This window comes from Apus apus, chromosome 5 (genome assembly GCF_020740795.1).
Source record: "Apus apus isolate bApuApu2 chromosome 5, bApuApu2.pri.cur, whole genome shotgun sequence".
Lineage (NCBI taxonomy): Eukaryota > Metazoa > Chordata > Aves > Apodiformes > Apodidae > Apus > Apus apus.
The window spans coordinates 57,938,319-57,962,495 of NC_067286.1; the positions used below are offsets into that span (position 1 = coordinate 57,938,319).

A 24,177-nucleotide genomic window follows, 5' to 3' on the forward strand; every position below is an offset into this window, starting at 1 on the left:
AGGAAAAAAAAAAAAAAAAGAGAAGGCAGGTAGAAAAATCAATGCAGAAGATTTTATCATGCCCAAATTTATCATTGAGAAGTAAAGAAGATATCAAGAGGTGTAACTGCAGATGGAAGGAGATGTGGAAAGAAACCAAGAGTGGCTATTCAAGCCATCTGAAAGTGTACAGGGTGTTATAGAGCCCTATAAACGGGGTTGGGACCAAATGATGATGTGGCTTCAAAGCAGCTCATGGTGCTCTTTAGATCAGCTGGACCTGCCAGGGCCCATCCTCAGTGGCTGGTGCCTCTGGCCCCACAGACAAAGGAGCTCGAGGTTAGCAGCAAAAGTCTTTTTTGGTGAACCCTCCCTCCCAGGGCAGTGGCTCCACTCCCTCTGTGTTAAATGCCTCCTGGGTCCACCAGAAATTCAACCAGCCTTTGAGAAAGAAGGTCTTCTCTACCTGCAGTCTGCCTGACTCCAGAGCTTCTCCTCTGATTCTGTTACAGAAAAAAGCTTTTTCCTCAGGCCAGGCTAAAAACTGACAGCTCTCTCTCTTCCTAATCTCGAATTTTATTAAGTCACTTAAGAAGTTCAGAGTCTCTATTGCTGTTTCCTGAGGCAGGGCATTTAATTTTGCAGCACAATAGACTTTTGAAGAAGACACAATCTGCTGAAAAATGACCCATTCTGCTTTAAAGGCAGGAAATAAAACTTCAGGTGTCAAATCAAGGTACTTTCATTCACTGAAAGCAGACAGCACATTTCAAAAGAGTCACAATAAAGTCCAGCAAATAACTTCTCAGAATTTGCCCATAGTTGACTGAATTCCAGCAAAGACAGGTAATGAGAGGCTGCTCATCTCTTGCCCCAGGCCAGCAGCAGTGCTGTAGGCTGTGACTAGTAAGCAAATTGCACCAGCCCCGTCCCTCCAGGGCTGGATTTCAAGTGTTGAACTCCTGCAGCTCTGGCACTGCTGGAGCATGCCTGTGAGGCCTTGCTCCAAATTTTTGAATCGCATCTTTTGCCCCCTTGAGAGTATTTCTTGTTTATGTTTCAGAGAAAAAGTTACTTTTTTTCCTTCCCAATCAATTCACCACCATAAACGTGCTCTGTGCAGAATTTCTACCATTGACAATACTGTAGATCTTTGCCTCTCCAGGGGATTGCTCTCTTCTTTGCAATAAAATACCTGCCGCAGTGGGAAAATTCTCAACCTTAACTTACACACAGCAGCTCTTTTTTTTCTGGGGTAGTAACACAGAAATAGACTAGCAACTGCTCCCATTCGCTGTATTTATTTTATTATTCACACAAATGCTAATCAGTAATCAGCATCTATCTTAAATCACCATAAACTTCCTGTCTAGCTTGCTTTGTCTTTTCTCTGGGCATCCAGCCCAGCTGGTTCCCACAGGTACTAGCAAAATAAAACCCTGAGAGAGAGATCAAACATTTGATTCGTGCAAGCAAAAGCTCCTAGCATTACAGCCCAATAGAGCATCAATCAGAGGCTGGCAATGTTTCTTTCTTCTGCTGCATCAGCCCAACTGCTCCCAGAGCTGGATCCCCACCAGCAGGAAGGGGCCTCATTGAAATGTTGACCAAAATAAAATCCTTTCCCCTCAATATGCACAGGTACCATGAGCTATGATTTTGTTCATTTGTTACTCTGCACAGTGACCCCTGAAGGCCAGTGTGAGCTGGGGTGACACCTTCAAGGCTGGTCTGTCCCTTTCCACAGGGTTTCTGTACTCCTGCAGCATGTGAAGAGGGGGCCACACCAACTGAAGGAGCTTCACTGGCAGTAATGGCACCACAATGACTTTGATTCACTCAGCTCCTAGTTCCTAATGTTCAAAGGAATGTTGTTGACACCTGTATTGCATACCTGGGGCTTTCTTTGCTTCCCTCTTTGGGTCATACTTAGAGACAGTATTTGTCCCTAATACAGAAATGGCACACAAGCTTCTGAAATGTGTTCACCTGGTTTGTCTCAGAGAGCAAAGGATTGCTCTAAGGGGAGGAACCAGAATGTGATCAGTGTCACAGAGGCCACCACCATCACACTAATTTTGTATGTGACAGAGAAAAAAATCTTCCTGGTAGAATAAGGTATTTCAGGTAGTAACTGAACCATCCACAATGCAGTGTCCAAATAATTATTGACACCAGGCCCAGATGGGAAGCAGATATCCAGAATAGCCTGCTGCCACACCTGACACCCAGGGAATGCTGCACCATGCCCTGCAGGCTGTGCTGGCTCCAGATGAGCAGCTATGCCTTAGTGAAACAGCAGCCCTTCATCTGTGTCCCTTGACAAGAGATGAACAGTAATAAATCCAAGCAGGAGCAGCAGCCCCTCAGAACCCTGTCTGGAGCCTGACAAGCTGCCAGTTTGAGTCTCCTTTTGGCCTTTGCCAGACAGCAGGAACTGAGCATGTTAAGATGCTGAAGAAGAAGACCATGTCATGCTTGATGTCATACACAGCAGGAGAGAGGTTTGACTGTGCCTGGATCCAGGACTGGAGTAGGCAGTGAAGAGGAGAGTCACTCAAGAACTGCTGAAGGTTTTATTTATGTGGCCAACACCACGAAAGGAGGAGCAGAGCTACATGTCTCCGTGCTGTGAACACAGACTGCCAAAATCAAATGACCTAGAGCAGCCCAGCAGTCTGCTGCACTTCAGCTCAAGCTCCACAGGAGCAGGAAACCAGAACGATGCAGCTCAGGTGCCAGGAAGAAGTGAGAAGCCTAACTCATCTGCCTTCTGTCCTACTTTCTTACATTTCTGTTTCAAGAAGGTTAATGCTATGAATGTTCTAGATGTTTTCTGCAGCTTTTGTTTGGCCAGAATGTGCCAGTAGTTCCTTTTGCTACTATCTTAATGAAATGGGGTTTTGCCATTCTTTTTAGGTGTGAAGGACAAATGCAGGAAGAAAGAACCACAAATAGAAGACTAAAGGGCAATCATGTGCTTGTGAATAGGAGTTCTGTTGTTTTACAATTACTGCTAGAAACATGTAAACCATTTATTTCACTGGATACAAATAACCATGCTTTTGAGTACAAAACAAGCCCAAGTTAAAACAAAGCTGTGGGTGCAGCAGATGGAGCACTGGGCTGGCAGGTGGGAGACATGTCATTGCTCTGCAGGGCTGCCACCAACCTGCTGCATGAGCTGAGGTGTGTCCCTTACAGTGTTTGAGCACTGCTGAGCCAAGCCCTGCCATGACAAAATGACATCGTGCTCTCGCAGATGAGCCTGGATGGCTTTAGCAGAGGCAGATCCTCAGCTTCTTTTCCCTATCTGTGCCACTGGTCTGTCTCTGCCAGAGATGATGGAGAAAGCTCTTTCAATGAAGCTCCAAACAGAGGTAACCAAGATGTGGATGCACATACATTCCAACCTACCATCCCAGCTTTGGGACCTGCGCAGTCAGCAGCCATGGGAAGCAAGTGGCTGGAGCTGGTGATATCTCGGGTGGCTGCAACTTCATTGGCAAGAGCTCATCTATGAAGGCCATAAGCAGGGACACCAAAAGAGATAGAGTCATGACTCCCTCACCAGTCTGCACGATGCAGACCCCTGAGGACCAGGGTTTGAAAAGCATTTAAGATCTTCATAAAGGAATTCAGCTACTTCTGAAGTATCTTTCTCAAAATGTTCCTGAAAACAGATGAAACTGTAAATCATACAAAACTTAAGCAGCATGGCCTAAGCACCTTTCAAAAGATGACACCCATTCGCTCATTTTTCATAGAATCATAGAATCATAGGGGTTGGAAGGGACCTCTGAAGTCCAACCCCCTGCTGCAGCTGGAACACCCAGGGCAGATCACATAGGAATCTGTCCAGACAAGTCTTAGAAGTCTCCAGAGAAGGAGACTCCACAACCTCTCTGGGCAGCCTGTTCCAGGGCTCTGTCACCCTCACAGTAAAGAAGTTTTTCCTCATGTTGAGGTGGAAATTCCTGTGTTGTAACAGCACCTGTGGTGCTGTTTCCCCTCATCCTATCACAGGGCACCACTGAAAAGAGACTGGCCCATTCTTGACATCCAGCCTTCAGATATTTAGCCATGAATAAGGTGCCCTCTTAGTCTTTTCTTCTCAAGACTAAACAGCCCCAGGTCTGTTAGCCTTTTCACATATGACAGATGTTCCAGTTCCTTAATCATCCTTGTAACCCTCTGTTGGACTCTTCCCAGCATATCCCTGTCCCTCTTGAATTGGGGAGCCCAGAACTGGACACAATACTCCAGATGTGGTCTTACAAGGTCAGAGTAGAGGGGGAGGAGAACCTCCCTTGACCAGCTGGACACACTGTTCTTAATAAATCCCAAGATACTATTGGCTCTCTTGGCCACAAGGGCACATTGCTGTCCCATGGATAACTTGTCCACCAGGACCCCAAGTTCCTTCTTCATGGATCTGCTTTCTAGCAAGTCAACCCCTATTCTATATCGGTGCACAGTATTTTTTCTCCCAAGGTTGCAGGACTCTACACTTATTCCTGTTGAACCTCATTAGGTTCATCTTTGCCCAGCCCTCCAGTCTGTCCAGATTTTGCTGCATGTGCCCTCAGAGCAAGCTCTGCCATGCCACAAACACAGCTCACCCTGATGGTCCTCTGATCGCCTTTGTGCACTGCTGTGATAGCAAGTTTCCCAGTGTTACCATGACAGTCTAGGTTTACCTCTCCCCACCCCTTCTCCTATCCCCAAAATCTGATCAAGAACATTTTATAAAGAGCATACAGGTTTTTTGGTGTCATATCATAAACAAGTATTTTTCTTCTTGCAGTCACTGAGTCATTTGGGAAAACACTTTGCCATTCACCCCCTAGAATGGAGCTATCTGATCATCTATTTAATTTACAAGCCTGTTTATCCTAACCTTATAAAAGATTTTTCAACAAGCAAAGGAGCAAAATCGTTAGATGTTTCAATAATCACTTCACTAGAGAAAAACCAAAAGTGGCACAAAGGCTTTCTCTTTGATTGAAGAAGAAAGATATGAAAAAAATAGGTTGGTAGTTCTTGAAGAGTTGAGGCAATCTCCAGTTGTCTAATTAGCAGAAAAAATACACCCTTTCATTGACTTCTCAGTCAAAAGAAATACAAAAAGAAGATCTATCTATTCAAGATCATAAATGGGATGGAAGTAATGTAATGCACATATTCCTTGGAGCATTCTGGAATGTACATGGTTCTTCAAGACTTTACCAAATCTGCAAATTTTTGCCCTTTAGCAAGATAAATTATGAGATGGTGAAAACTGTACATTCTATCCTGAAGTAAAATATCTACTCTGTCTCTTAAGAGTGGCTTCAAAGTGACAACTAAAATGAAGACTGCAGATTCAATCAGCACAGGCAGATTTTGCAGCTGGAACCGATGCTGAAAGCTTATTTGCATTTTTCATCTGATTGTGGAAAATACCTAGAAAAGCATCAGGTTTCAGCACAAGCCATGACACAGCAATAAAAATTCCTCCTCACTAGTTTTTTGTTGTTTTGTCGGGTTTTTTTCTGCTACATAGCACACAATAAGCGCTTCTTAATTCCAACAAGCTGTGCACAATTAACATGGCACTAAAGCTTTATTTGTTCAAGGAACAGGCACAGGTCTAAGGGCCCAGAAGTGGCAGATTTTACTTCCGTGGTTAATTGCATGATCATTTTGTGCTATCACAGCAATTTGAAAGCAGTGGTTGATTGGTTCAGTGTGGTTGGGGGTTGTAGGGCAGACAGTTGGACTTGATGATCTTGAAGGTCTTTTCCAAACTTGATGACTCTGTTCCCACAATATGACTGTTCCATAAGTAAATGCAGCCTTCCCCATGATCTGCTGTTGCTGCCCAGACTGCACACCTGTGTGTGGCTGTTTTAACCTGGTCCAAGGTTTGAACATCCCTAAAAAGAGCAGATCCCCATCTCCAGCCCTGCTTGCTCTTTCCCAGCTGCTCTCCCAGGTGGATGCAAGGGTCAGAGCAGCTGCATGGCAGGAGATGAGACAGAGAAACCTTGCTCTCCCCATCTGCATGCTCTCTGGTGTGCCCTGCAGCTCCTGAGAGCTGGGGCCTGCAGCCCAGGCACAAGTTACCTCACCCACCCCTGCAGCACCTCTGTTTCTGCAGCACCTGTTTCTGAAGCCCTGACTGGCAGAGATGGGGAAGGTGCTGCACAGTTCCTCTCTGCTACATTGGGATGCAACCAGGGCACCTGGGGACTCAGCAAACCACTGGGCTCACACAGGCTGTGAGTGAGAAGGATTTGCTTCCAAGGTGGGTAGAGAACTGAGGCTCTAGATGCAGCCCAGGAGCAGGCTTGGTGTGGACACTCGTGCCCCTGACTTTGCTGTTCTTCCTGGTGCCCTGCAGCACGTGCACCTTTGCTGGCTCCCAGCAGCAGCCAAGAGTGACTGCAACAGGTTTGGAAATGAAATGGGAATTACTCCTAGATAAATTATTCAAATATTTGTTTCTATTTAAAGGGACTTAATAAACTGCTCAGTTAAATAAAATATGAAAGTGGCATGATAAAGCATGGAAGCCTCCTTCCCCAAGCTGGGTGGGAGCAAGGGAACAGGGCTGAGTTTAATGTCCTCCCCTGCTTAGAGTTGCAGACACCAAATCCCATACTGCTGCCCCAGGCAAAATGCTAAATTTTATCTCTTTTTTCCTGAGTAAAGGCATCATGATAAAGATCTTTTGAGGAATATCAGTAGTCTCCTGCCAGCTGTTGATCTGGGGCTTAGTCTGTTGTCAAATGTTTCAAATAATGACAGAGGTATCAGGGTGCACCAAGGTGGCAGTGACACCAAGATGGCACTTCAAACATATACATACTCACTTGCTTCCTCGCATGGTCCAGCCTGCCCCAGAGCCTCTTCCAGCCCTTGTCCAGCCACAGTTTGAGACTAAAAACTAGGAGACATCCCATGCTCAAACACTACCTGGAACTGTGTTTTGGAGACAAAATAAATTAAATGCGTGGGCTTAAGCTGTGTCCTTTTCTCAGACCCAGGGAAGTAGCTTCAGCATATTTTATTTCCAGCTAGAGAAAGAGCCATCACCTCTCCAACCATCAACTTTTCCCATGTAAAAGGGGTAAGAGTGCTTCTTCTTTCCAAATTCAGCTGTGAGCAAGAAGGTCACCTCATCTGGTCTCTCAGCATGTGAAGATCCAGCATCTTCTACAATACCCAAATTCTCTTACATCTGGTAGGCATTTCTGCAGCTTTATGAGCAATATCTTTAATTCCGTGAGGCCCAGTTTTCACAAACGTGACTGGCTTGGCTCTGGTTCATTCTTTGCACAAAAGCATTAGCTAAACTGCTGGTGGTTTTCTTTCACAACCTATTTATTTTTTCTCTCTCACTAACTCTCTAAGCAGATTGTGTTGTGTTTATTATTATCATTGTTATAATTATTATTATAATCATTATTTTGTTGTTGTTGTTGTTGTTGTCATTATTATTATTATTTTGGGGAGGAATTTATATCAACACTCCACGATCCCATAAATATTGCTGTCATCTCTGATTAAAAGCATATGTCTCAGGCTGGTGCATCCAGTGCTATTGCAGTTATCTCCTAATTCTTCTTTTGCAATAGAGAAGAGAATAGGATTTTAAATATGAGCTTTGTTTCATAGGTCATGGGGTGAACTTGGTTAGCAAACCTGGGTAAGCAAAATTAATTGGTGTTTTGCTATGGTTTTGAAATAGCAGATCTATCTATTTATTTATTTCTCTATTACTGGACAAATTTTCTGGAATGTGTGGCAACTGGGATCAGTGCTGTATATCAGCTCTTTTGCATAACTAAAGCTGGGCCCTTGCTCCTTAGACACGTTAAGAATTGCAGATATTCTTATAGAGCATCATGCTGGAGCTCTGTGTTCCTCAGCCTTTCCCCATTCAAACATTTTAAAAACTGCAGGTTGGATCTCAATATTACTGTAAAAAAATCAGAACTGACAAATTTCTAATAAAAATGCAATGGATGTTAAATCTCTCCCCTGTGGATCAAACTACCAAATCTCAGACTCTGTAGCATCAGGCATTCACAAGGGACAAGGATTTGCAAAGGTCTGAGAGCCATCACCTGTCTTAGCTGACAATGCCAGGGAGGAGGAAGACAGCACCTCCTGGGGCCAGAGCCCTGTCCCTGCCTACAAGCATGGCAATTTCTGTCCAATTTTGCATTCACGCCACCTTCTGAGAGGCTTTTAAAAGACATACAAAACCCAAACACCAAATTTCTGGCTACACCCAAATTAACAAGCCCTTATCCATCAAATTCCTTCAGCTGTAATTGGCTGTGCACCTCCTGGCTAATTAATTTGCCCTACAATCAGTTTTATCCCTTATTCTGGACAGTTTTGTGGCGTTGCACCCACTGGTGTTGTGTAGAAGGGTCAAGGAACCAACCCAAGATGTTAAATTGCAGTGTTTGCTCCCTCTTGAATATTTCTCCTCTGCTTTTGGCACAAAACTGAATTTTCATACAGAGTGCCTCATTCTGGAGGCCTAAATCCTGTATATAGTTGATGGAGATGGGCATGTTTTGCTAGAAGTCGAGCAGGGTCCTGACAACTGCCCAAAGCCGTGCGTGTCTCCAGAAGACTGCTGCATCTCTCAGCTCTCCAAATGGAGATGGCAGCCGTGAGCAGAGCTCTATTCCTGAAAAACTAAAGGCTTGGAGGCCATGGTAGCAACTCTCATGTTTTCTGCAGCAAGAGGGTTAAAGGATGCAAGGGAAAGCATTTCTTAGGAGCCAGAGGGACTTGGCTGAGTGAAAGTCAGAAGGAAGGATGCGGTGGGCAGAGAGAGACGAGGCTGTAAATCCTCTTTATTTCTGCTCTGCTTTACTGAGTATCTTTGTACTGTGTCTGTTGCAGAGGCTAGGCATTTAGTTTATGTTCAGTAAACCTGGCTTTCCTGAGCTGAAAAGCCTGTCTCATCCTGACTCCCCACATAAGGGAAGATTTTAACTTGTTCACTGAGAGACCCTGGCCAGTCTGGGGTCCTGTCACACACATAGACCCCAGCCACCCCAGCATCTGCTTTGCAGAGAGAAAAGACTTGATTTTGTAGCTCCTGTGCCGGCATCAGGCTGCACCAAACCTTCCAGGTGTCTGCATAGGGGTGAATCTCCCTGTATACAGGAGAGCACAGGGGGCTTTTGCTTGAGGAAGGGCTGCGGGAGCAAACCATAACTGGACAATGAGTGTGCAAAGCCAACAATAGAGGTGGTAGTTTTGGTGTGCAAATGCTTTAGATGAGAGGTTCCTGGACCCAGGCAGCCATGCTGGCAGTTTGCATACCCTTTAACAGGGGAAAATATGGGCATGTTTGGGAAACTGGCAGCTGCCAGGGAGAAGTGTGTGAGATGGGGAGAAAGATGAGCAGGAGCTTCATGCTGCCCAGCCAAAGTCCAGGATGAAGCTACTTTCCCTCTCCTCAAAGGTAGCAGAAATAAATTTGGAGAAATCTACTCCTTCAGAAGACTCACGGAGATGAGAGAAGTACACTGGCTGCTGCTGTGGATGCTCAGCTTTGCCTCTGCAGGCAGCAGCAAAGCTGCTTGTTCTTCATGTGGTAAGGAAGAGAGACCATGGAGGGAAGGAGCATGGCCATCCCCTCAGGGATTTATCCCTCATGTATGACTTAGGGGTTGGAATATATGTCCAGGTGCCAAGGAAAAGTAATAATGTAATTACTCCTGCCTCAGCACAGTTAATCTACCTGTTGTTCTCACAGGGGCTATCTAATTAAGCAAGGCAGGGACTAGGGAAGAAGGAAGTAGCATCAAATACACACTCAGAAACTTCTATATAATGTTGAGGAGATTATTGCCTGGTTGTTGAAAGCCTTGTAGGCTCATTAAGCTCTTACTTCTCTGCCTCTTCCCAAAGTCCTTTTGAATCCCCCTCCCTGTGGCAGCATCATGCCAGGCTCTCTAAGGAAATGGGAGAACTCTGCTTGATTGCAGCCTGGGGCTGGTTCAGCCACCTCTCCCCCACCACACTGTGTGGCTGGAGGTTGTGTGAAATCAGAGAGAGAACAGCACACCAAGGTGCTGCCAATGAAATCAGCCTCTTCTGTCACCTCCACTTTGATGCTCCTGTGTTACCTTTTCTCTGCTGTCCCAAGGTCTTTCTGGAAGCTGCCAGCAGTGCCACACGGATGCTGTGCTTTGCTGGGCCCCAGGACCAGGCACCTGTAAACTGAGGGCTTTGTACCAAGACCTTCAAAAAAAACTCGGAAATGCTCAAAGCTCTCAGATTAAGGCTTACAGCACTTGGCCCTGGGAAGAAAACAACTCCACCCAGAACACCGTCCATAAACTGTTGTTGCTGTAAAGGATGATTTATGTCTGTGTCTTGATTTTTTTTTCAGACACTCAAAACCACTCAGGGCAGGTGGCAGCGCGGAGCCGAGAGCGGCAGCGGCACCAGCAGCAGTGAAAGCTTTTCCTTTTAATTGCTGAGAGAGTTTTGAGATGGGCCCGGGCTTCCCAGAGACAGTGAAGCCGGGGCAGAGCAGGCAGACCTGAGACTGAGCGGGAATCCTGTGAGGAATCGGGAGGCTGAGGTGCTGGGGCATGTCTGAGAACCGCGGCAAAATGTATAGGCAGCCTCTTGGCAGCTCCTCAAGGCAGCGGCAGTGGCCATGGCAGAGGGCAGCCCAAGCCAGGCTAGAGTGGGTCCATGCAATCAATTTAGAGGGGGTCACAACACAACCAAAACCCCCCCGTGAGAAAGAACGTGGGACCTCAGACTGAGTTTTCGTGCAGATCTCCAGCTGCAGCGAATGCCTGAGCCTGGCACTGGTACTGGAGGGAGCCGGTGACACCGCGTGTGTGTGGTGTGAGCAAGGACATGATCTGCTCAGGCAGGTGGTTGAACTGAGGGAGGAGGTAGAAAGGTTAAGAAGCATCAGAGAATGCGAAAGCAAAACAGATGGGTGGAGCCACACCCTAAGGCAAGGGCAGAAGGAAGAAGTTCTTGAAGAAGTGATGGATCCCCTTTACTCTGCACTGGTGCGTCCCCATCTTGAGTACTGTGTGCAGTTTTAGGCTCCACAGTACAGAAAGGATATAAAGCTACTGGAGAGAAGAGGGCCATGGGGTTGGTGAAAGGTTTAGAGGGGGTACCGTATGAGGAGTGGCTATAGGAAATTGGTCTGTTCATCCTGGAGAAGAGGAGACTGAGGGGAGACCTCATCGCAGCTTACTGCTTCCTCATTAGGGAAGGAGGAGGAGTAGGCGCCGACCTCTTCTCTCTGGTGACCAATGATAGGAGCTGAGGTAGGAAGATGTGCAGGGGAGGTTTAGATTGGACATTAGGAAGAGATTCTACACCCAGAGGGTGGTGGAGCACTGGAATAGGCTCCCCAGGGAAGCAGTAATGCCACCGAGCCTGATAATATACAAGAAACACTTGGACAATGCCCTTAGGGACATGGTGTGAACTTTGGGGTTGTCCTGTTCTGAGGTGGCAGATGAACTTGGTGATCCAGGCTGTCTGAGGAGGTGGTTGAGCCAGACAAATGTGGTGCCAGGGGACAGGATTTAGCGGTGGATGCAGCAGAGTTAAGGTAGTGGTGGGACTTGATGATCTTGAAGGTCTTTTACTACCAGAACGATACTATGATACTATGAAAACTCAGCCGTGGGAGCTTGTTTTTCATAGATCTTGCCCAAATAGAGTGTCAAGCTTATTTTATTACATTTCTCAGGACCAGTGTGTGTAAATAAAAGAAGGGAAAAAACTAAGACTGTTGAAACCGTTTGGCCTTTTGGGTTTTAAATGACTATTAGACTGGTATCTGAAATTTTCTGCCAAGTACATCCAGCGTTATTTTACCAGGGGCCTCTAAGAATTTGCTCCATCCAGTTTTGCCAGGCAGGCAGGTATGAGAAAAATCTCTGCTCTGCCATGTGTATTTCAGGAAACCTGAATGAGAAGAGAGAAAAGAAGGGAAATTCACAGTGACTGCTCTGGATGGTTTTCCCCCCTTGCTTCTCATCAGCAAACCATGGAATTTTGACCAGCCCATTTAATGCATTAAAAAGACCTTTTTAAACTTTAAAGTATCCAAGGTACTGCAATAATACTAAAAAACCTTACACAATAGTAGACAGAAAAATGGGTAAGAGCTTTTAACATGGAATCATACCAAGCCAATGGACTGCACAAAAAGGCATTTCAGCATGAAGGCACTCTGTCCATCACTGGGGTGATCTGCCCTCCAGCTATTTGTTCTGATGGCAGCTCCAATGAAACCAGGGCTTTTTGGGAGTCTGGGATTTTTTGCTATTGACTCCAGCAGAGCCACAGTTCAGCTGCTGAAGGTATGAGGCTAATGGGACTGAGAGATGAGCAGTGAAAGTGGGAAGGTGTCAGTTTACTGGGTAGATTAAAGCAGCCAGAGGAGGGAGCTGAAGTCTCTCTTTGCCAGCTCTGAACAATGTGGAGAAGCAGAGGAGCATCTGAGTGGGGCAGAGTGTAGGGGTGACTAGTGCCAAGGGGAGCCCAGCTGAGGATCAGCAATACCTAAGAGACCATCAAAGAGTCATTCCTGGCCCTGATACACCAACTGTGCTGCAGGAACGAGGAACAGGCTTCATTTCCTACCCTACCAATTAAAAGAGTTCAGCCCATTTCGGGCAAGTCTATCCCAGACTTGATGGTGTCCAATCATCTTGCTAATTCCCAGCATCAGCAACAAACTTAAATTTGCATGCTGATTCCTTGGGTATGGCTGTTCTCTCTCATTTCATTCTGCAATGATCCCTGCATCTTTAATGAGACTACACACAACCATAAATGCTTTGCTCAAAGGGCTGTGACTTTGTTAGCAGTGTGAGATTCGTGTGGAGCTTAAAAAAGGCTAGAAGTTCCCCATGTAGAGTCAGGCTTGGATCAGCTCCACTCATCTTGTGTAATCCTTTATGCTGAATGACTGGCTTCTTATCTTCTGAGCTCTGCAAACTTGCGGCAAATGCACACGTGGACTTGCTCAGCTATGGCAGGAAAGAAGGCCTTTGGGTTGAGTAACAAAAATAATGGAATCCTAGAATAATTTTGGTTGGAAAAGATCTTTAAGGTCATCAAGTCCAATCACTAACCCTGCTCCGCCACATCCACCACTAAACCATGTCTCTAAGCACCACAACTAAATGTCTTTTAAATACCTCCAGGGATGATGACTGCACCACTGCCTAGAGCAGCCTGTTCCAGTGCCTGATGACCCTTCTGAAGATTTTTTTTCCTAACTTCCAATCTAAACTTCCCCAGGCACAACTTGAGGCCATTTCCTCTTATCCTATCACTTGTCACTTGGGAGATGAGACCAACCCACACCTTGCTACAACCTCCTGTCAGGCAGTTATAAGGTCACCCCTCAGCCTCCATTTCTCCAGGCTAAATAACCCCAGTTCCCTCAGACACTTCTCAAAGGCTTGTTCTCTAGACCCTTCACTAGATTCGTTGCCCTTCTCTGGACTCAGTCCAGCCCCTCGATGTCCTTCTTGTAGTGAGAGGCTCAAAACTGAACACAGGATTTGAGGTGCAGCCTCACCATTGCGAAGTACAGGGTGACAACCACTTCTCTACTGCTGGCCACACTATTCCTGATATAAGCCAGGATGCTGTTGGCCTTCACAGGGGTCTTTGGTAATCAGATTCATGTAGTCAATCAGAAGCTGGACTCAAAAGGCTTACGGGAAGGATGCATTGATAAAAATGCGGAAGGAGACAATGGAAGTGCAAGAGGGGAGGAAAGAAATGATTTATGATGAAGCCAAGGCAGCTGATCTGAAAGAGATAATTATTCTTCTATAACTGGTCAGGGAATGGGAGAGCCATTATGTGGATAAATGGAGACAGCAGAAGCAATTTGTCAGCCTGACTTGTTTGAGTGAGTAACTTCAATTCCTCCTTGTCTTCTTCGAAGTTATTTTTCTTTCATTGTCACATAGGAATGTGTTTTACATTTCAGACTCTCCTGGTGCTTGCCTGAGTGAGGGAAGAGAAAAAGGAGGACTTTTGCATGACTATCAGCCATGTTTTTTTGCAGCAGTGCCCACTGGCACTATTGAAACTACATGCACTCTTGTCAGCTGTTCCTAGATTCAGGGTGTTTCAGACTTAGCTGGAGAAGATTGCTTCCGAAGGAAAATTTGGAATTCAAAAGACACAGCCCAGGAGCAGAACATTTCATCTCTCTTTTTCTATGGGTTTCATTTATTCACATTTTTGGACTGAAGCGAACAAAAGTTGTTTCTAAAGCTTTCAGTTTACAAACCTAAAGCCACACTATATGTGCCTGCAGAGTATTACACTTAGGTACTCCAAAATAGCTGTGTTTTTCTTTCTGAGGTTTGTTTTGGGGACAGCTCATCCATATTCTGCAGTGCTAAACTCTTCCACTTTCTTTTAAGAAGTGAGAGCAACCTCCAGGATTGGGAATTAAAGCCAATCATGGGATGGAGGTGAAGCACAGGAGAAAGTTGCCCAGCTCTGCACTTGAACACCCCTATCCTTCTGTGCTACTCCTGATGGCAACCAGCACTACAGGTGTTGCTTTTTTCACTTTAATTTGTCTGAGGGCCATAAAAATAGCCTATGAAGATGCAAAACCAATTTATTTTTTTCCCTAGACACCCCTGCTAGGCAGGTCTGGCACACATGGGCATCCCGGGCACACATGGACAGCCCAGGCTTTAAATGTTGGTTACTCCCTTCCTGATGTAGCCTTGTGCTTAGTCCAGTCTCTCAATGAGGGATCTCCACTTAATTCCTTCTTCTCTTTGCACGAGCAGGAACACACCAACATCTCTGACTTACAGAAGGGTGTTTTGGCTGCTAGTCAGCTGGCTTAGCCTGAGACAGGTTCCCTCTCTTGGGTAAAGGTTTTTGCAGGATGGGTTTGTCCCCATGGCTTGATGGAAAGAGGAATTTGAACAGCCTCAGGAAAAGGGCAAAATTGTTCCTGGCTCTTCTGCTCTGCAGGGGTAGCTTTTAAGAATATTATATAAAATTCTAGACAGCAATAGAAGGAGAAAACATCTTTTCCAGTTGTGGTTTAGAAGAAAAGAGGGAAATCATCTCTATGCTTTGAATGGAAGAAGACCTGGCCTCTGCAGCCCAAGTGACCTGCCAGTAGCCCTGAGAAAGGTGAAGGGATTTTAGGATTTGTCCTTTTCCTTATTGTTTCCTTATTGCCTGTTTCAAGGTAGCTCCCTTCTCGTCATCTAAGTGTTCAAGGACAGGCTCGGCAGAACCTTGAGTAGCCTGGTCTAGTGGGAGGTATTCCTGCCCATGCAGGGGGGTCTAAGATAGATTATCTTTGAGGTCCCTTCCAACCCAAACCATTCTAGGATTCTATGATCCTGGATGGTTTGGACCATTCTCTGAGACTCCTCACCATCCCCAGGTTCTGCACAGTTCTTTGTGGTCAGCTCTGCTGTGGACACCATACATGTAGAAGTTAGCCACTGCAGTGCCTAATTTTTTAAAAGATTTTTAGAGACTTATGGATTAGTGAGAATGTTCAGAGCACCGGAGGCTATGGCAGCTTTTGGAAAATATCTCCTCTGGCACAAGCCTGGACTGAAGCAAGGGAAGAGCCTGTCCTCCTCCAGAGATTGCTCATGGCTGTGCTGCAGAGTCAGTTTCCAATCACCCCAAAGAGGAACCGTAAGTCTTCTTGCATCTACTTTCAATGCCTTCTCCTGACTACATGCTTAAAATAAACTCTGGTTTTAGCAGTTACCCAAAGAGTAGTTCCACATCACTCTTGGCAAGGACATTCAAGATTGGGTGCACTTATGGTTTCCTTTTGATGCTCTGACCAAGCTCGTGCCAGTCCCATATAGAGACTTCCTTCTCTATGGCCACAGCTCCCTGAAGAGAAAGAGACACTTTTAGGGAGAGAGAGATTCATCTGACCTGCTCTGGACACATACCTTAGCAGTAAATAAACTGTATCCTCAGAATGCTTGTTGGTCTCCACTGGCTGTGAAAGGTGACAAGTTCAAATGCACCCGGATTAACTGGACGCACCTGATGGAACTTCCCCAAGACATTTTGTGCAGGAGGTTGAAGACTGGGAAGAAATAGCAGAAAAACTGATGCAAGACTTTGTCACCTTCTTTCTCTTAGGCTTCGTGCCTGGGAGGCAGGGCAGAGGAATGACAAAGGGGGGTGTGATTTACTTGGTCCCCTGGCTGCCATTTGGAGAAGTCACGTTTCTTGTATCTTTTGCCTGGATAAGCTCCTAAGTGCAAACACTTGCAGCTTCAAATGTGCCCATTCATTATTGAACAGGAAAGGGTAGCAGTGCACTTCTGTCAGAGGCTGGAAATTATAAAAGAGGCCATAAGTGATGCTAGTAAAACCCAAGCTGTTATCAGAGGAAGAAAGGGGAGGGAATGGAGGAGGGCAAACCCCCCGCATTTATTCCTCTGAGACACAATTAAAACCCCAAATAAAAATTTTCAGGGAGGACCACGTTATTCTCTCTGTTTCATGTGCCACACTCAAAACAAATTATGAATTTGCAACAGAAGGAGTCTTTCATCCCAGCTTTGGCTACTTCACTCAAACCTTCAGACTAATGAACCTGTGAGACCCCATTCTGCTTGTGGACCAGATGCCTGTACCGAGACACCTCGGGTAGTGTTGGAAGGGTGACTGTGGTGCAGAGCCCGGTGTGAGAGGAGGGAGTATCACTGTGGGACAGGGCATAGATGTGCACATTCAGGCACAAGGTGGTTCAGAGTGAGACTGGGCATCTGGGGACACACTAGTAACGTTCAGAGTTGTTCCTACATGCCCAGAGGGAATTCCCTCTCTTTCAGAGACAGCTAATTCATTTCTCATGATGGTTTGGAATTGGCTGCTTTTTTTTTTTTTCTTTTTTTCCTTTTGGCCCCAGGAACTCTCAGATGTGTGGTGGAGCAAAGCTATTAGAGATGACTCATGGTTTATATAGAACAGCATCTCTCTCAGGTTGGATTATGAAATAAGATAGTTGGAAATTAAAGACCAGCTTTATATGGTAGATTCTTTTCATTCCTGTTTCTAAAATGTAAAAAAATTAAAAAAAAAAAAAAAGTAGGCTCAAAGATTGTAAAGATTCAGGTAACCCATGAAAAAAGGAAAGTGCCCTTCTTCAGATAAAACAGTTCCTCTTTGTCAACTTAAATGCACTTTATTTAATGTATTTAATCAGATCTGCAGCTAGGGCAACCTACAAATAAAAACACCAACCACAGAGCTTATGCCTGGAAGCCCTAAGATGTCTTTCTCTCCCTCTGATTAGACTGACACATCCCATCCTTGGCTTAAAATAATCATAATTATGCTTCTAAACAGTCATGGGTTGGAGAGTTTAAAAATTCCCTGGATAGAGATGAAATTCTCTGCCTATTGTAGGAGTTTATATTTTTTTATTTGGGAAGTTAATGCAATATTGATTGGGGGGGGGGGGGGCGGAATAATGTGCTGCCATATTGCAATGTATGCAGAAGGTGAAAAGGGTTGGCAAAAGGAGATTAATATTTTTTTATTCCTTCTGAGAACATTCCTGGCAAATCTGTAATTGCCCAACATGTGATTTTATATTTTTTTTTTCTGTGAAGTTAAACATTTTGCACTGTTCTTCTTGCAGCTCTAAGTCTCTTTCCCTTTCTGAACACTTACGTAAGAGAAGACTAATGTTATTCCTTGCTATGAAGTGTTACAGTTAGGTAGCAGCTGTGATGGTATCAGCCAATATGTTGCTTTTAATGATCTCACTCATACATTATGAATGAGGAATTTGCAAGACAGGAAAACATAGTGAGCATAATCGTTTAACTGTTCAGCTGCTAAAGAGCTTTCTACATAAAAGTTACAGTCCCTCTGACTTTTCTGTTTGCAAGAACAACTTGGCATCAGAGTCGTCTTTAGATCAATGTAAAATGGAGATGTGGTCAAACCACAAGTCCTGTTAATAGGTTTTAATGAGCTAAAAAAAAAAGAAAATCTGGCCTTTAGATGCAGTTCACTTTGTTACGCCCCAATAAAATTAATCTGTTAATTTCAAAGCAGCATTTTTGCCTCCCAGATCTCAGCTTGGCAGGAGACGTGCTGTGAGTTTTGATACATGCATTTAGCAAATGGTGGTACTTTGGGGTGTGCTGCCTAGTTTGCAACCCCTTTTTAAGAGGGCATGAGAAAGAGCCAGTTAGGGGCTCCATGACTCCCCCATCAGATGCTAACTCTTGTTACTGAGGGCTGGACTAGCCATGCCAGGGATGTTGAAACACCCAGCCTGACCAGCAATACCAGGTGGACACCAGTGGATGAGACCCTCTCCTTGCCATGAGGAGATGATGGCCCTTGGCCCCACATCTCTGCTCAGCTGGGTGCACTTTCCCTGGCAGACAGCCACTGTCTCTTCTCACTGCTCAGGGTTTTGCCTTCACTTTTATTTTCCCCTCCATCAGTTACTTTCTTCTTTACCCTGAAGAAACAGGAGCTGACTGTAAAGGCACCCCATAAGATGCTCCAGACAACGACATCATTTGTTTTCATCTTAGACCAGAAGGGCTGATATTTTAGCCCTGGTTCCCCATAGGTGAGGATCAGCTGCAAAATTCTCTAGTGCCACAGGAAACTGCTGCAACTTTCACCCTGTCCTTCCTGCCTTATTGCTTCTGTAGGTGAAGAAGAGATTATTTCCTCCTGCTTTCCAACACCCCTTTGGGCCCCTGCAAGCCCTGACATCCCCAGTCCCTCCAGCTGGGCTCTTGGAGTGGTTGTTGCTGGCTGACCCATGCTATGTCCCACCACAACCATCCCTGTGCTGGAGCCTGCCATGAGCACTGAGGACTGTCAGCAAACTACAAGCTGACTCCTCTTCTTCTTGCCTACAGGCTGTTTTGCTGCAACATAAAGGACATTCCCAATTTCCTTAAGGGAAATGAGTCTCTTTCCATCCCTCCACCTTAATAGTTTCCTAAACATATTGGGATATATCCCCTCTCCTTCACACAGGATTGCAACACTCTCCTTGCTCAATGAAGTATTTGGAAGAATTTTGCTTGTTTTCATTGCATAACAAAGGGATTTCAGCATCCTCCAGTTTGGGAGCTGCTGGGTTCAGAGAACAGAGGACAGAGAGCTTGTTCCCATGCTCCTCTCACACCGTTCAGCCAAGGGCAGTGGAGACAAACACAGCAGAGGAGGAAGAAAACAAAAATAACTCCACTTTGGAAAAGAGATGTGTGGAAGACATTTCTGCAGCCTTTGAGCCTGCATTTTATTTGTGTGAACTCACCTAAAAATCAAAGCAGGAATCACAGGGAGACATGGTACAAGTTGTGCTTTGCAGGAAATGAAATTAGATCAAAATTGCCCTTACTAATTTTAGGAAGCCATGAGTCTAGCTGCATCTCTGGATTATATTTTTATATAAACATTTAAATATGGATGATATACTGGAAGATGGGTACTCACTGCCCTACTAAAAGAAAAAAATGAATATTTACATCTGCTTCAGGAGACAATTTGTGCATGGAGGGCACCCAGAAGGAGAATCTCAGAAATGTTGATTTTATCCCTTGTAGGCAGGTATGCTGAGCCACTCCTGTCTTCACAGCATGGCACACACTCAAGAAGAAAAGAAAAAAATAATGTAATCATCTCCCAGCAGGGTTCTCTTGTTCTTGGCATAAGGATTACTGAAGAGAGGATGGGAGATACAATGTGCAAAGGAAGAAGAAAGGCAAAGAAGCAGCCCAGTGTTCCTCCTGGTGCTGCACAAGCCTGCAGAGCATTCTCATGTACATCATGTGGGCACCTAGAATGGTATCTGGTATGGCTGGCTTCTTGCAAAAATGTCTGGGGAAACCACTCCATGGCTGATTAGTGCCAACTGCTTTGGGGCAGCCAGTAAATCCACATCTGTGTCCTCTCAGCCCTTGTCCCTCCTGAGAACACCTTCTATCAGACAACGTCCTCCTTCCCCACTGGCCATTTGTACCAAGCCAGGCAATGACTCCACAGGGATGTCCTTGCCAGGTCTCCACCCCTTTGGGCACCCCATCTGTTGCAGCCATTATCAGGTGGATATGGCAGCCCTGAGCTCTTCCATTGGCAGCCCTGGTGCCAGGTGGGCTGGGATAGGGCCTCCTGAGCTGGGTTTACTTAGAGGAGCAGCTCTATTTGGTGCTGGGGCCACAGCATGGGCAGGCTCTGGGAGTGTGGAGATGTCCCTCTATCAAGCAGGTCCAGTCCTTCTGTTGGGCTGAGAAGAAAGAAGAGGTTGCCACAGGGGAAGCGTCTGCCATCCAAAGCTTCTGTTGAGGTCACCTCTGAAAGACAAAGGATGCAAGTTTAGGGTTAATGCCTTAAAGAAATCCACTCTTGGCCACAACACGCTCTCTGTCCTCCAGAGTCCTTGCAGACCTGTTGCCTTATGGCCAGTGGCAGTGATCCAAGGCTAAATGTGATAAACGGTGACCATCCTCCTCCCTATTCCTCTCCACTCTTCTTCCTTTTTCATTATTAAACCCCTCTGCCTCCCACTTGCCACTTTGAGTGAGACAATGATTCATTTGTTTATAAATTAGTTTATTTATGCTTTTCCATTCTCTGCTTCTGTATATTTTATGTCTCTACAACATCCATGACTAAAACCATCTTTATTGAAGAGGCTTCTTCTTATCCAAACTCTTGACACCTTAACCTGCACTTTTTTCACCCTTCACTATTATAGTTAGGTGCCTTCAAGAAGTGGCAGTTGCCTGCTTTTAGGCACTATGCTAGTATTTACACATCAGGAAAACAGCAGCATTTAATTCCTCTTGAGAAAAAAAAATAAAAAAAATATATAAGATATTTAAATGAAAGACACAGGACCTGCAAAGAGGACTTTGTGCACCACTGCACACCATCCCACCTACTGTCCCCCACGAGGCCATGCAGTGCAGCTCTTGTCCTTGCTGTGCAGCCTCCTTGTAGTATAATGACCTAAGAACTCAATCAAGAAGAAAAAAAATAAAAAATATATATCTCTGCTGAATTGTTCTTATTATCAATAGATATCTTTGGGCTCTTTTGATGGCTGCAGCATATTGCAGTTCACCTAACTGCACTCCCTGCATTTACTTATGGCATTATCTTACATTTGCTTCTTCATCACAGGGAAAATAAAATATTTTCTCAGGCTGACAGACAAAGATTCATGTTCTGCTCTTTCAGTAATTTGGAAAATGAAAATATACTGCTCACAGGGTGTGTTTTTTTTTTAACAGATCTATATTTTATCCTTTCTTGTCAAAAACGAGACAGATTAATGGCTTCTGGAATTTATTTCCAATGCTGATTTTGTTTCCAAAGTTTTGAGAGTTACGAGACGGATCTGCAGTCCTCTCTCCAGTGGGAAAAGGAAAGTGGCATCTGTTCCTGCTTTGTCCTCAGAGCTGCCAGTAAGAGTGTCTGGATCAACCATCCATCCTCTGCCGACGTGTGTAGTCAGCTGGCAACACAGGCCAGAGAACCCTTTTCTGCTGTAGTCAATGAGAATTGTCCTGGAAGTACTCAAATATATGGTAAGGAGCCAATAGTCTCTTAGTTTGCTGTGAGAACAAAAGAGTTTTAAATCATCTTTACTTCTCCTTGGGATTTGTGCTAAGCAAAGCTTAGCTGGACTTAAAAGACCTTGGCTTACTGCTCTGGCTGTTACTCTGATCTCAGTTGTGCTGGTTGTCCCCATGTAGAGATACACAGCAGGTATGCACAGCTTGTCACTTTCTGTCCTAAATAGTATTGGTATGGCTGAGCTACACACCTGGCCACACTTCCTCACTAGTGAGCTACTGCTCCGCCTGGCCTTCCTGCAAATGGGAAGGTCTGTGCTGTGATTGCTCAATCCTTCTACCAATATTTGGACCAGACCCAGGTCTCTGGATGGTGTTTTACATGGCTTCCTGGAGATTGCTAACCCAGAATGGTGTTGTGAGGGATGGCACAAGGTAGTCTTAAGCCACAGGGAGCCAGAGATACCAAGGGTATGGCCAGGGCAGCTTCCCCAGAGCCCTCAGCCAGGAGAAACCAGAGCACAGGACTGTGTGGAGGGATGAGGGCAGGAGAAAGGCTGCTGCTGGCTGCGCTGGAGATGTTGTTTCACCCTTGTCTCCCTGCTGATTACAATATGGCACTGAAGCAAAGTCAGATCACCGCGGTGTTTGCTCTAATGTGGTTTTCTGTATGAACTGGAGCAGGAAGAATAGAACACCTGAGCTCCAGAAAAAAACTTTTGCACCAACTTTCTGACACAAAAGATGCCAAAGCCTCCCTCACTCCCACAGCAATTTCTGCATTTCCAAAGTTTGTAGCTGAGCCAGAGCATGTTTTGTAACCCAGACTTGATTTAAGCTCTTCAGGTGGTAGTGAATTCACAACTTCCTGAATTAAATTGTTCTTACTAACCCAATGGTTGAGAATTTCTGCCTTATCCTTTATGGGAATTTATCTGTCTTCAGCTTCCAGCTGCAAAATCTTATTATGCTATTGTCAGTGAGATGAAGGTTTCCCCTCCACACAGGTACACAGGGTAGCATTAATCTGCCCAGTTTTAGACATCTGCAGTGCACATCTATATCTCCATTAGTTGTCAGTGATCCTTGTACGGTCAAAGGCAAGAAAAGGAGTCTAGCATGACATGAATTACCTCCCTTAAAATAAATGTCTAGCACAGATCAGATGAACTTAACTGCAGAGTGCCTCTTTCTTTTAGACTCGATGGCTCCATTTAGGGGAGGTGAACCTTCAGAGACTAGAAGCAGTCACCACTTAATCTGGCAAAGCTATTTGGACCCACTTGTTGTTTAACCTACAGCAGAGAAAACCCCACCATGAAACTGATAGAAATACTAGGCATCAAGAGAACTTCCTAGGAAGATTCAACCCTATTCTTCGCTCTGTATCTGCAAGTGGTGGCTGGAAATTACTTTCATTTCACTGCAGAGAGTCAGTGCCATGTCTATTTGTCACTTCTATCCCATATCAGCTTTCTGGTTTATGAATGTGCAAATTATACCTGTTTCCAGCTTTCAGTGTTTCAGGGTTACTTGGAATTTATCTTGCTTCCCCTCCAATAGATTACAAAGAAGAAAGTGTGTTGATTTTTAAAACTGAGGAAACTAATAGGCCAGTATTTCTTTCACCTGATCTGATTATAAATTGCATCTGCCTCAGCCATGGAAGGGAAGACTACTGGTGTTATAATCAAAGAGAGTTCAAAGCCTGTTTTTTCACTACATATGGAGTAATGGGTTAAAATCAGTAAGATTCAACTTTAATTGATTTCCTATAGGGAAGAGTCTGCCCTATAATATCTAAAAGCCATTAGTCAATGTCTCTTTGAAGTATTAGATTTATTATGAAAACCCTGAAGATATTCTATTTTAAATCCATGGAAGCTTCTGTACTCACTGGATTATAGCTGTGTATTAAATATAACACTCACCATCTAATGGATCAGAGCAGCATTTTCACACTCCTATCATTACTCTGAATCTCGCTTCGCCCCTGCACACACACAAAAGGTACCTATAAAATGCCTATCTGGCATTATGCCCACTTAATTATCATCTCAGGGATTATTATAATGGGAACATGGGGATCTCCTCTGAGAGTACAAGGCCTATATAATAGCATCTCTTTAGGCTTTAATGTTTAGGACCTTCCTTTTGAAAGCAGTGCTGAGAAGGACTTGGATGTTCTGGTGGATGTAAAGCTGGACATGAGCCAGTAATGGGATTAAGCAGCCCAGAAAGCCAACAGTATCCTGGGCTGTATCCAAAGAAGTCTGGCCAGCAGGTCAGGGGAGGTGATCCTCCCCTTCTGCTGGTGAGACCCCACCTGGAATACTGTGTGGAGCTCTGGAGTCCTCAGCATTGGAAAGACATGAACCTGTTGGAGTGGGTCCAGAGGACAGCCACAAAGATGATGAGAGCTAGAGTACCTCTCTTACAAAGACAGGCTGAGAGAGTTGGGGCTGTTCAGCCTGGAGAAGAGAAGACTCCAGGGAGACCTTATAGTGGCCTTCAATACTTAAAGGGGGCCTGTAACATAAATGAGGACAAACCTTTTAGCAGGGTCTGTAGCAATAGGACTAGGGGTAAT

General features: G+C 45.0%; 1 protein-coding gene across 1 annotated transcript in view; it reads right to left on the reverse strand.

Annotated features, from left to right (window-relative positions):
- Positions 1-2,278: 2,278 nt before the first annotated feature.
- BRF1 (BRF1 RNA polymerase III transcription initiation factor subunit) overlaps positions 2,279-24,177 on the reverse strand; it is a 517,924-nt gene continuing 496,025 nt past the window's right edge. The window contains exon 19 of the transcript XR_007889705.1: positions 2,279-2,289. The gene's annotated coding sequence lies outside the window, so the exon portion shown is untranslated. The remainder of the gene's footprint in view (positions 2,290-24,177) is intronic.